Source organism: Peromyscus californicus, unplaced genomic scaffold (assembly GCF_007827085.1).
Source record: "Peromyscus californicus insignis strain IS unplaced genomic scaffold, ASM782708v3 Scaffold_3__1_contigs__length_106647218, whole genome shotgun sequence".
Lineage (NCBI taxonomy): Eukaryota > Metazoa > Chordata > Mammalia > Rodentia > Cricetidae > Peromyscus > Peromyscus californicus.
In genome coordinates this window covers 63,677,269-63,690,115 of record NW_026294551.1, presented here as the reverse complement: position 1 = coordinate 63,690,115, position 12,847 = coordinate 63,677,269, and the positions used below count along the sequence as shown (strand labels likewise).

Here is a 12,847-nt window from a genome sequence, read left to right as displayed (position 1 = left end):
TCCCACCTTCCTGTTCTCTCAGTTCTCCTCTCTGTTAGTCCCGCCTATACTTCCTGCCTGGTCACTGGCCAATCAGTGTTTTATTTATTGACCAATCAGAGCACATACAGACCATCCCACAGCAGGCCTCGACCTCAGAGATGCACCTGCCTCTGCCTCCCAAGTGCTGGGATTAAAGGTGTGAACCACCACTGACCACTCCCCCCACTTGCGTGCCAGAAAAAAGAGAACATCTTTCCCTGCTAACCTTTGTCTTCAGGCAGAGACAAATCCCAAGAAAGCAGAGCATGCAAATAGCAAGTCTCCATTCCCACACTGCATGATGGTGCCCATTCCCTTCCTACTGATCAGACCGCAAAGGAAGAATGATCGGTCAAGAGGTGGGAGGGAACCTCTGACTACAGATTCATTACAGAACTATTCACAGCTTTGACTTCCAGAGATCAAATAAAGGAAAACAAACTCATTCTCTCTCTCTCTCTCTCTCTCTCTCTCTCTCTCTCTCTCTCTCTCTCTCTCTGTGTGTGTGTGTGTGTGTGTGTGTGTGTGTGTGTGTGTGTGTGTATGTGTGTCTCTGTCTCTCTCTGTGTGTGTGTGAGAGGTGAGAGAGACGGGGGGGAGGGGAATAGCTTAGAAACCATTTTGTGTAACTCAAAAGCCATTTGGTGTGACTTGGAATATTGTGTGCCTAAGCTTGCCCCCAGGCAGCTCTGGTAAGAGCTAGGCTTCAGAAGCAAGCTCCAGACAGGCCACTGGTAGTCCAGGACAAGCCTTGATATTAATGAACTGACCCCAAGATGGTGTTGATTTGCTAGTGAACCAGCCCCAAGCTGTGAGCCCTGAGGGCACAAAGCTACTGTCAATGAAATGATACAGAAGCTGGAACTTTGAGGATTGAGTGATGTCCCACCTGTAACCTTAACTCCAAATGGTTCTGGACTGCCTATTCCAGGAATGGCAATCATGCCTTCACTTCAAAATGTTGTTTATGACCATCTTGCAACCCTACCTCTGCTTCAAAAGGCTTGTTATAGCTGCCTTGTTATGACTACCTGTTGTTATGTCCGCCTTTGGAACCATGTCTTTGTTTCAGGAGGGACTAACTTGTTATGCTCATGTCCTGCTCCTGTAACCCCGCCTATTTTGCCCACCAAATCCCCTATTTGGAAACCCCCTACCCCTGAGCTCTATAAAAACCTGGTCTTCCTCACATCCAATGCTGACCTCTCAAACCCTGTCTTGGAGGCAGCCTGTGTAAACGAATAAAAAAAACTTGCTTTAATTAATTGCTTGCTTTAATTAATTTGGCCATCACGATTTGGGTCAGTGGTCTTTCTCCTCCCACCTTTGATGTTAACACTGACACCATGTTCAAGGCACCATTCTGACCTCAGAACCCAACCCCACACATAAGCCCCAACACCGGCCAAAAAGTGGGAACAAAAAGACCTAAAAAGTGGGAACAAAGACCTACTCCTTCAAAGACCTTCCAAGACCTCCACAGTTCCAGGAAATGTTCTAACCTTGCTTTTTGGCTTCTTTAGTTTAGCTTCTTCTTGCTAACCAAATTATGTCAACCAGGATGTGCCTTTTGTGCCTAAAAAGCAAAGACCGGTGACACTCAGGACTGTACGCTTTGAGCAAATTCCCCGTGTAGCCCACCAGCCGGCAAAATAAAGAACTTTCTACTGGCTTTAAGAGTCCCTGTGTTCTCTGAAGGAGTTACCTCACAACATGGGAATGGTCTCTAGATTCTCACTGCTGGGCTTACCTGACACCACTTCTCTAGCCTGTTTTGATTGGCAAGGACTTGAGACTCTGTGTGAGGCCCGGGCCTCACAATGGCTGTTGAACTTCTGCACTGTTGCCGGCCCACACAAGCCAGCCTGTCAGCCCTGGCTGTTGGCCTACGCTCTCTCAAGGACCTCCTGGACCTCCATCAATGCCATCCTTCCAGTCTACCACAGCTGAAGGACTTGACATTTGACATGGGTCGGGCCTGCAAGCTTCTGAAGTGTCCTCACAAAGAAGTGTCCCCTGTGGAACCCTGCAGTAGCAGTTCTACCCAAACAACTGTTTCCCATTTGGTGAGATGCCTGTTTAACTTTTATATTAACATGATATTTTAAGGAAGGTTTATGTGAATAAACCGAGCATACTTGAAAGGCAAATTTTGTGTGGACATCCTAATTGCTGAGCATCTTACAGCCCATAGGCCATGTTCTCTATGAGTTCTCTTTCTCTTTCTCTCCTCCTTCCCACCCTCCCATCCTCTCTAAGATATGGTGAATCCCAGGCTGGCCTTGAATCTGCTACGAGCCCAAGAATGACCGCGACCTTTTGATCTTCTGCTGCCGGAACATGGTCCAAGAATGGAGTCCTGGGAGACTTCTGAGGGCTAGTGAGAAAACTCCAAGAAACTAAGACAAGAGTCTTATGACCTCAGTTTCTTCAAAAACACAGGATTGTTCTTGGATTATGTTTTCATGCTTCTTATAGGTGTAGCAAATAGGAGTGAATTTACTTCAGATTATTCATTACAACAGGCTATTGTTAGTAGTTTATATGCCTCTATGGAAAAACATATTTGTGCCAAGTGTGGCTTGTTTATTACATGCGGCTCACCCTCGTGATTGGACAATTTACTCATGTGACTCCTCTTTAACCCTCAGAGTATACATTGTCTGATGCTCTGAATAAAGTTGTTTATTGCATGAGACTTTAGTCTGCCCCATTTCTCGGCTCCATTCTCCCAAGTCCCACTGCCTCTAGAGCAGTAACACTCTGCCTCAGCTTCCCAAGTGCTGGGCTCAACGCCACCCAGTGTAGGCAGTTTTGGTGATTCAACCTAAGACTCTGTCCATGCCAGACAAGTACTTCTCCAAGTGAACCACATCCTCAGCTCCAAACAAAGGCAAGGTTTTTATTATGTTATTGGCTTTGGGACTCACACTCAGGCATTGATCATCTGTCTCTTCTGAGATGTCAGGTAACTACTGAGTCTAAGCACATGCCAGTATATCTACATGCATTTTTGTATAAGTCAATGCCACCAAACAAGAAATTCATCCTTAAACAAGGGGGAAAGAAAGTAAGTCCATGCTTATTGAATCCTGATAGCCTGTCTGTTCTGGGTCAATTAATGATCTCATGATCTAGGTAACCCTGAAACCATTGAAGAGTCAGCTTAGAGCCCTAAAACATTTTGGGCATCTCTGGCCTCTGGCAAGAATGAAGCTACCAAGAGGACCAAAGATCTTCTAGCTTTAGCCCAGAAATAAACTGATTACTTTTCTTTGGAGACTTTTTGGTTTTTGTTTCGTTTTGGTTTTCAAGACAGGGTTTCTCTGTGTGTAGCTTTGGCTGTCCTGGAACTCGCTCTGTAGATCAGGCTGGGCTCAAACTCATAGAAATCTCCCTGCCTCAGCTGAAATTAAAGACATGTACCACCACTGCCTGGCTTTCTTCAGAGACTTTTCATCCTGAACTGTCTAAACAATTTCTACCTCCTGTTCTCATCATTGTGGGTGACCGAGTCATTGATTGGGACATCCTGCTTCTCTCTATGGCATCTCACCCCTCTGTTCTCATGTAGATGCCCGGTTCTATTTTAAAACAAGCAAACAAACAAACCAGAAGCATTCAAGACTTTGGACCCCACATGCAGAGCTAGCCCACCGCCAAATTCACTGAAGTCTATCGGCCACAGTAAGACTTGTCCTAATCTAAGGTTTGGATGGAAGCAGCTGTAAAAAAAATTACCAAAATTCTTGATACAAGGAGCAATGAAGAAATGCTTGGGTCTGCAATCATCATGCATTACTTGAAGATCAGGTTCATGTAGACACTCAAGTCAAGGAACACGCTCAGAGTCCTGCAGCTACCCCAAGGCTGGGTACTTTTAGAAAAATTTTCAGACAGGGTCTCTTGTAACCCAGCCTCAACATGAAAGCGTTATGTAGCCACTGTGACTTTGAACCTCTGGCCTCCTGCCTCTACTTTCCAGTGCTGAGGTTACAAGCTTGAGCGACCATGTCTAGCAGGCAGGATGACCTCAGACAAGTCTCCAGGCCTCAATGGTTCTCAACCTGCTTAACATTGGCAACCTTTAATGCAGTTCTTCATGTTGTGGTGACCCCAATAAAATTATTCATGCTATTTCATAACTATAATTTGGCTACTGTTACAAATCATAATGTAAATATCTGATAGGCAACCCCTGTGAAAGGACCATTCGCTTCTTCCCCTCCCCCCAGAGATTGAGACCCACAGGTTGAGAACCACATTGCCTTAGAGGCTGTGGAATGGTGCCCTTCTCCCACAGTACAGCATTATTTTGAGGTTCATGTTTGTTTGAGGTAGGATAGAAGGACAACAGATGGGGTTAGAGAGATGGCTCAGTGGTTAAGAGCAGAGGACCCAGGTTCAATTCCCAGCACCCACATGACAGCTCCCAACTGTCTGTAACTCCAGTTCCAGGGGATCCGATACCCCCACACAATATACTCAGGCAAACACCAATGCACATAAAATAAAAATTTTTAAATAAAAAAAAAGAAAGACATGGACATTACAGTGATGTGGGAAAGGAAATAGCCTATTGTCCTGGCACGCTGGCTTGCCTTTTCTGCTGAAAACAAAAAACAAAAACAAAAAAACAAAAAACCAGAATTTTAGACACCACTGATGACACCCAAATGGCCTATAAAGACATTATGTGTTTTCCAAAAGGCATCTTGTCAAAAACAATAAATAAATTGTGCTTCTCTGTAACCAGATAATACTTCCTTTTGTGGGGGGAAGGGAGGTTTGAGACAGGGTTTCTATGTGTAGCTTTGTAGCCTATCCTGGAACTCACTTGGTAGCCCAGGCTGGCCTCGAACTCACAGAGATCCGCCTGGCTCTGCCTCCCGAGTGCTGGGATTAAAGGCGTGCGCCACCACCGCCCGGCTGATGATACTTTCATAAAGACATTTCAATCAAGGATATCAAGCAATAAATATACTGTGTTTACTTAGGGTAAAAAAAATTTGTTACCTTAAGTGTCTACTGTTCTTCCCCAAACCTAAAAAACAATACCCCTCATAAATCCACCTTACAACTTTATATGCAAAATAAATTCTTTAAGCCTTTTTAAAGATTTTTTAAAAGTTTTTAACTGTGTGTGTGTGTGTGTGTGTGTGTGTGTGTGTGTGTGTGTGTGTGTGTGTGTACTACTACGTGCACATGTGTGCCGATGCCCAAAGAGGCCCAAACTTTCAACCTCGTGAACTCTCTTCTTACATTGTTAAAGAGAAGGGGCTTCTAACAACCTTCAGAGATGTAAGCAATTGGAAAGATACTTAATTGTGACCTTTCCTTTGTGACCCAAGACATGGTTTCTCTGTGTAGCCCACCGCCACCCGGCTTAACTGATTCTTGAGACACCCATACCCATGCTTTTGGGTGTGCTTATTTATTCCTAGAGCATCTTTCTCTGTGTTTTTTAATCCAGAGAAGTTATTTATTTATTTATTTATGTATTTATGTATTTTATGTATATGGGTGCTTTGTCTGAATGTACCTCTGCACATAAGAGGACATCAGATCTCAGCATAGACAGATGTGCGCTGCCACATGAGTGCTGGGAATTGAACTCAGGACCTCTGGAAGAGCAACCAGTGCCCTTGACTGCTGAGCCATCTCTCCAGCCCTATGTATGTATGTATGTATGTATGTATGCATGTATGTGTGTATGTGTGTACACACCACATGTGTGTAGTGCCCAGGGAAGCCAGAAGAGGACTAGTTGTGAGCTGTACATTGTGAGGGCTGAGCTGGGTGGTGGTGCTGCACACCTTTAATCCCAGCACTCAGGAGGCAGAGACCGGCGAATCTCTGTGAATTCGAGGCCAGCCTGGTCTACAAAAATGAGTTTCAGGATAGGCTACAAAGCTACACAGAGAAACCTTGTCTTGAAAAAAACAAAAACAAAAACAAACAAACAAAAAAAACCAATAGTGAGTGCTGAGAACTGATCCCAGGTCCTCTGTGAGAGCAGCAAGTGTTCTTAACCTCTGAGCCATCTATCCAGCCCCTCTTTCTGCTTTTAATAAATCCAACTGTGCTTCATATTGGCTGTCCCTGAAATCCTTTTCTTCATCAAAATCCTGGTTTCATGGTTTTGCCTGGGAGGAAACCTCTGAAAAAAATAAAGTCACAGCTGGGCATGGTGGTGCACACCTTTAATCTCAGGACTTGGGAGGTAGAGGCAGGTAGATCTCTGTGAGTTCAAGATGATCCTGGTCTATAGAGTGAGTTCCCATCCAAAACTACACAGTAAGACCCTAAAAGAGAAGAAAGAGGAAGAGAGAGAGAGAGAGAGAGAGAGAGAGAGAGAGAGAGACAGAGACAGAGACAGAGAGAGACAGAGAGATCTTTCTAGTTAGCAATGAGAAATATTTTGCTGTGTCTATGTGTTTGAGGTTATCAATTTTTCTCCTTATGTACATTTGAGTTCTTCACTGTTTGTGGTTGACTGAGGGGGCTATGAACTATTCTGAAGTACATTTTTTTAAATTCAATTCCATTTTTTACTAGCATTTTTTTTTCTTGAGGAGATGTGAAATTACCATCACAGGGCTCAGCAAAGCTCTTAGTGCCTGGCTAAGAAGAAACTGTTGATTTCCTTCTGGGAATAGTTTTTTTTGGGGGGGAAACACTAAGAACCTTTTCAAGAGAGATGAAAAGCTATTAAACCCCTAAACCAGCCCCATAGTCCCTGCTGAATCAATGTTTTTCTGAGTTTTCCTGTGAATATCATCCCATACGGCCCAGTGAACTGGGTATCAAACCCTGCCTCTCTCACACCCTCCCTTCTCGGTAGTGGTCCTTTTTCCTCTACAGTCCTCATGAGGACTTCACCCACCTCTTAACCAGAGAACGATGGCTACCCCGGGACTTCCCTCAGTGGCATTCTAGGCTCAGATGGCTTGGCCTTGGTTGCCTATGCTGCCGCCCATCACATAGAGCATGGGACCCCCACTACGGCAAGGAGGCACATTATCAAAAAGGTAGGGGGAAGGTAGCCATGTCGGGAATGGTCCCCTGTGATCCTCCACCATCAATCACATGGATCAGCCTCAGTTGCGTGTCTCAGCACCCACTGCAGGGGCAGTGCAACCGCTCCTCCAGAACTCATCTCTATGTTCTGTTGGTCCCCATTTAGACACTCATTGTGTTATGTGGCTTTTCCTTCTCTGCAGATAGACAGACATTTACCCACCCCAGGCAGGGAATTGACAACAGATCAATGAAACGATTACACCATAATTCAGCTTGGTGAACCAATGAGTTTATTAGGGTTCGCTATAAGAGTATGGATGAGTCGTTATTTCCAGGAGCATGGATGATGCAAAGACAGCTCACTGAACAGCATGCCCTAGCCTAGGTGATGATCCATGAAAGTTGCACAATTTCAGGTAGTTTGACAGGTCAGAGATTCTTCACCCCAGCAGTTCTTACTACTTTTATAGCTGTCTAACCTTGGGGAGGGACCTTGGGATCCTTTTAAGTTTGGGGAGTATCCTCAGACTTGAGGGTATTTACTTCCTGAGCCTTGTAAGTTTTCTTTACTTCCCGAGTCTTTTAAAAATTAGTTCGTATTATTTTATTTTATGTGTATGGGTGTTTTGCCTGCATGTATGTCTGTGCACCATGTCCCTGATACCTTTGGAGGCCAGTTGAAGGCATCAGATCCCCTAGAACTGGAATTATAGGTGTTTGTGAGCTGCCATGTGGGTGCTGGGAAATGAGCTCAGGTCCTCAGGTTAAGAGCCGTCAGCACTCTTAACCACCAAATCATCTCTTCAATTTGTACTTTCCGACTCTTTAAAATTTTTATTTATTTTATTTTAATGTGTATGGGCATTTGCCTGCATGTCTGTCTGTGCACCATATGTGTGCCTGGTGCCCTTGGAGGCCAGAAAAGGCCATCAGATCCGAACTGGAGTTACAGACAGTTGTGAGCTGCTATGTGGGCTCTGGGAATCAAACCTGGGTCCTTGGGATGATCAGCCAGTGCTCTTAACTGCTGAGCCATCTCTCCAGCCCCATATTTCCTCTTAATGAGCCTTTCTCCATGATTAATTAGAAGGAATTGCCGCACAACATGTATAAGAATAAAGTTAAGTATCATATATATTCACAAATATATATGCCTTAGTATATGTTTATTTTTACTCATAAATGTTTTATTTTGCTTAACATCTGAAACTCATACACATTCATGGGGGGAGGTTAGTGTCATTATTCACACACATGCATACAGCTTATACTCTGTAAATTTGATCTCTCTCTATCCAGCCTCCCCACAACACATCCTTTTCAATTACTATTTATTATTATATTCTATTTTACAGTCAGGTTGACTTTTTAATCTTTCATATATGAGAGATAGTATGCATGCCACCTTCCCCCATTAATACCTAAAAATTGCAAGTATCGTCTAAAAAAATTAAAGTAAGTGTGGAATATTCTTTTACACTGTGTGAATATATGTCACTGTGATTGGTTTAATAAAAAAGCTAAATGGCCAGTAGCTAGGCAGGATTTTCAGGGTGGAGAGAATGTTGAGGAGAAGAAGGGCAGAGTCAGGAGGAAATGCCATGAGACACAGAACAAGCAGTCTGGGAAGTATATAGATGAGGTAAATGAGCCTTGGGGCAGCATAGTGGTTAATTGAAATGGGTTAACAGTTGAGCATTTATAATTAATAAGAAGTCTCTGTGTGGTTATTCGGGAGCGACTGCAGGGACACAAAGAAATTCCGCCTACAAATAAGTTTTCTGAGCTGGAGGCATCATCATGGGAGTTGATGTAGCCACAAGGACTGAAAGGTTCAGCTCAAGGAGCCCAAGAGCAAGGACATCCTCCTATGGCTGCTAGTGAAGCTCTGGGGGTTTCTAGCCAGACACATACCTTCATCTTCAATCAAGTTACACTGGAAAGGTTATCTAGGAGTCACACTAACTGGCCACCTCTGTCCCTGCCCTGGATGATCCAAAAGATGAAGCGTCTTGGCTGATAAAACAAAACAGTTGTGGTTGTGGGGACAGTCACAGATGATATGTGGATTCTGGAAGTGCCCAAGCTGAAGGTGTATGCACTGCAGGTGAGCAGCCAGCCAGAAGTCGCATCCTCAAGGCTGGGGGTAAGATTCACCATCGGCCAGCTGGCCTGGAGTCTTCCAAGGGCCGTGGCACTGTGCTCCTATCTGGTCCTCGGAAGGTGTGAGAGGTGTACTGGCACTTTGGCAAGGTCCCAGGAACCACATAAAGCCCCACCAAACCCTATGTCTGCTCCAAGTGCTGGAAGTTTGAGTGTGCCGAGGCTAAGGGCCAGCCTTGGCTACAAAAACTAACCCTGGATCTTACTGTTATTAAAAAAGTTTTGGATGTTGCAGGGGGAGGGAGGGGAGAATGAAAAATATTTCAAGGTAGCTGGAGAGATGACTCATTGGTTAAGAGCACTTGTTGCTCTTGCAGAGACCCGGGTTTAATTGGGTTTGAGTCCTGGCACCCACATAATGGTTCACAACCATCCATAACTCCAGTTCCAGGGAATCCAATGACATCTTCTGCCCTCTCCAGGTACCAAGCACACAGGTGGTTCATATACATACATACAGTCAAAACACTCACACATAAAATAAAATACATAAATCCAATTTCTAAATTAATAATAATAAAACCCCCAGATGTCCTTGTTATAGGCTAAAGGATGGAGGGAAGGAGATGAAGGAATTGGGTCAGATTCACACTCTTGGGCTAAACAGAGAAAAGAAAACTGTTCCCTGAAAGGCAGAGGTCTGCCATCATGAGAACTCCACACTCTGCTAGCAAAGACCAGTCAACCAAGAAGCAGCAGCACTTGGCTTTACACCATCCCATTCACACTTTATCCTATCCCAAGACTTTGGTTTATACCATCCCATTCACACTTTATCCTGTCCCAAGACTTTGGTTTATACCATCCCATTCACACTTTATCCTATCCCAAGACTTTGGTTTACACCATCCCATTCACACTTTATCCTGTCCCAAGACTTTGGTTTACACCATCCCATTCACACTTTATCCTATCCCAAGACTTTGGTTTACAACTTCCCATCTACAGTTTATCCTATCCCAAGGCTTTGTCCAGTGTCTTAACTCTCTTAACGACAGACAATAGAGACTCACTGTAAGCTGTTTATGTGCTCAACTTTTCCTGATGAAATGTGAACATGCGAACACTTTTCCACGCTGTTGGTGGTTACAGAATAGCTGCAGAACCATTCCCCTCCACCTAGCATTTGTTATAGCTAAGCAAATATGGGTTGTTGTTTTTTAAATTATATCTCCTGGTCTCTAAAACTTTGATTTGACATATTTGCTATCCTCGGCAAGAGGCCCCACCCGGTTCTGGGAGTTCCAACATAGGACCTGGCCTTCGAAGTAGGGAAAAAGGGGCCCTTTCCCTCAGCAGCAATCATTGCTCCTCAACACAGGACTGTTGGGGACAGCTAGAACCAAGAATACAGCCTCCCCTTCTAAGGCCCTGAAACCAAGTATCAAGATGTTGAGGCTGTCACAGTGAGAAATTATTGGGTAATCTGTTCCGATTTCTGGTTTCTGGATCCATCCATCAGGGACTCACCAGGACTTCCAGGACAAACTGTCCAATTTGGAGGCGGTTGGTTGAGAGAGTTCTTTCAAGTCTGATATCATCATTTTCCATGTTTGACAATTTTTTTTCTTTTCAATCTAGAGTACTGGTTGTTTGAGCTCATGGTGACATCGTGTGGTTGCTTGTGTAACTGCAAGTTGGGTCTTGGCGACTCCCAGTTTGATCAATGGCATTAGCTATGCTAATGAATTGAATTTTTTCCCCCCCAGGAGCTAAAGAGATAGCTTAGTGGTGACGAACACACACCTCTTTTGAGGAGAACTTGTAGAAGTAACTGTCTTATTCAATAAGAAACACAGAACCAGTGCAGAGAAGAAAGCCAAGAGGTCAGAGCTAAGAGCTAAAAACCTTACCCTTCCTCTCGCGGTGGTCCTACCTCTCCGAAAGAGACCTACTTCCTGTATGTCTGTCTTTATAAAGACTTTCTGTTCTGCCTTCTCATTGGTTGTAAACCCAACCACATGACCACCTCGTCACTGCCTGTCTGTACAGACCTCCAGGTCTTCTATGGTTGGTATTGAGATTAAAGATGTGTGTAAATGCTGGCTGTATCCCTGAACACACAGAGATCTACCTAGCTCTGCCTACCAAGTGCTGGGATTAAAGGCATGCACCACCACCGCCCGGCTTCTGCAATGGCTTGCTATTAGCTCTGACCCCCGGACAACTTTATTCATTAACATACAAATAAAATCACATTTCAGTACAAATAAAATACCACCATAAAAACTGGAGTTCAGTTTGCAGCACCAGTGTCAGGCCGCTCATAACAGACATCTCTAGGTGGATCCAAATCCTGTGGGACCTCCGCGGGCGTTTACATTCAGGGGCACAGCCCACACACAAACACACATGCATATATATCTAATCTTACATTTTTCAGTTAAAAATAATTGAAAACAAAAGAGATAAAATTCCCTTTCAGTTTGCGGGGTAGTTTCTAGTTGACTGGAAACCTCCTTAGTCCAGCACAGGTAGTATAAGACATCCGACTGAAGAACATCCCCATCACCTGATTAGATGGAACATCACTGACTCATCTAGGAAGGGAGAAACCAGTTCTCCATCATCTTTGACTACCTCAGCTCTCAGAGTTCAGGCCTCTGTGAGAGAAAGAATAGTCTCCTGTCGAAACTTTGTTTTGGTGGTGGTTGTGTTGTTGTTTTTGGTTTTTTTTTTTTTTTGAGACAGGGTCTCTCTACTCACTATGTAGACCAGGCTGACCTCAAACACCCCCCACCCCGCCCCAACAGGGGAAAGGAAACAGAAAAATCCACAGAGTTAGATGCTGGAGAAACGGCAGGAGACTGACAGCTACCTAAGGGTCTGATGGACAGTCTTAAGTAGTGCCTGAAACAACACACCCAGGGTGGATACAGAAACACAGCTCTCACCTCAAATGGGAACAACAGTTTATTCTAGAGCCAAATACGAGTAGTCATGGTCCAGAAATAGGTTTAGGTTGCCCCAAACTCCATGTTCCAACATGGGAGGAGTTTCATGAATGGTTTTTTTTTTTTTTTTTTTTTTTTTTTGGTTTTTCGAGACAGGGTTTCTCTGTGTAGCTCTGCGCCTTTCCTGGAACTCACTTGGTAGTCCAGGCTGGCCTCGAACTCACAGAGATCCGCCTGGCTCTGCCTCCCGAGTGCTGGGATTAAAGGCGTGCGCCACCACCGCCCGGCTATGTTTTTTATAGTAGTAGAACAAAGAAAGCAATAGGCACTTTGAAAACACATAGATGGAAAGATTAACTAGGTGGTACACAAAGCAGAGGAATCTCAGCTGTAGGCACAGACAGACCTTAGAGGATGCAATGACACTGAGCCCCTTGACTGGTGGAAAGCTAGGGCGTGGCTAAGTTAATAGATTCAAAAAGCTTTGCTTTGTTTTCATCATCTGTTAGGACTTTAGGTTCTGCTTTATCTGTTAGTTACAGGATGTTAAGTCCTACACAGTAGGGCGAGGAATGGCTGTTTAGTAGGTCAAAATGGAGGAAGGGGAGAAAGAACTTACGGGATAGTGAAGGGAAGATCACGAGGAGAGTCAGGTAGAAACGTAGAGTGGTGAGTGGGGGCTCAGAGGAAGAATAGGATGTTTGAAAAGGCCATATGGAGACCTACTATTGTGGTAAGTTTTTCGG

The 12,847-nt window shown here is 44.3% G+C and overlaps 1 pseudogene; it reads left to right on the top strand.

Moving 5' to 3' along the window:
* The first annotated feature begins 8,802 nt into the window (after positions 1-8,802).
* On the top strand, positions 8,803-9,400 carry LOC128122115 (60S ribosomal protein L18-like; annotated as a pseudogene).
* Positions 9,401-12,847: the final 3,447 nt, after the last annotated feature.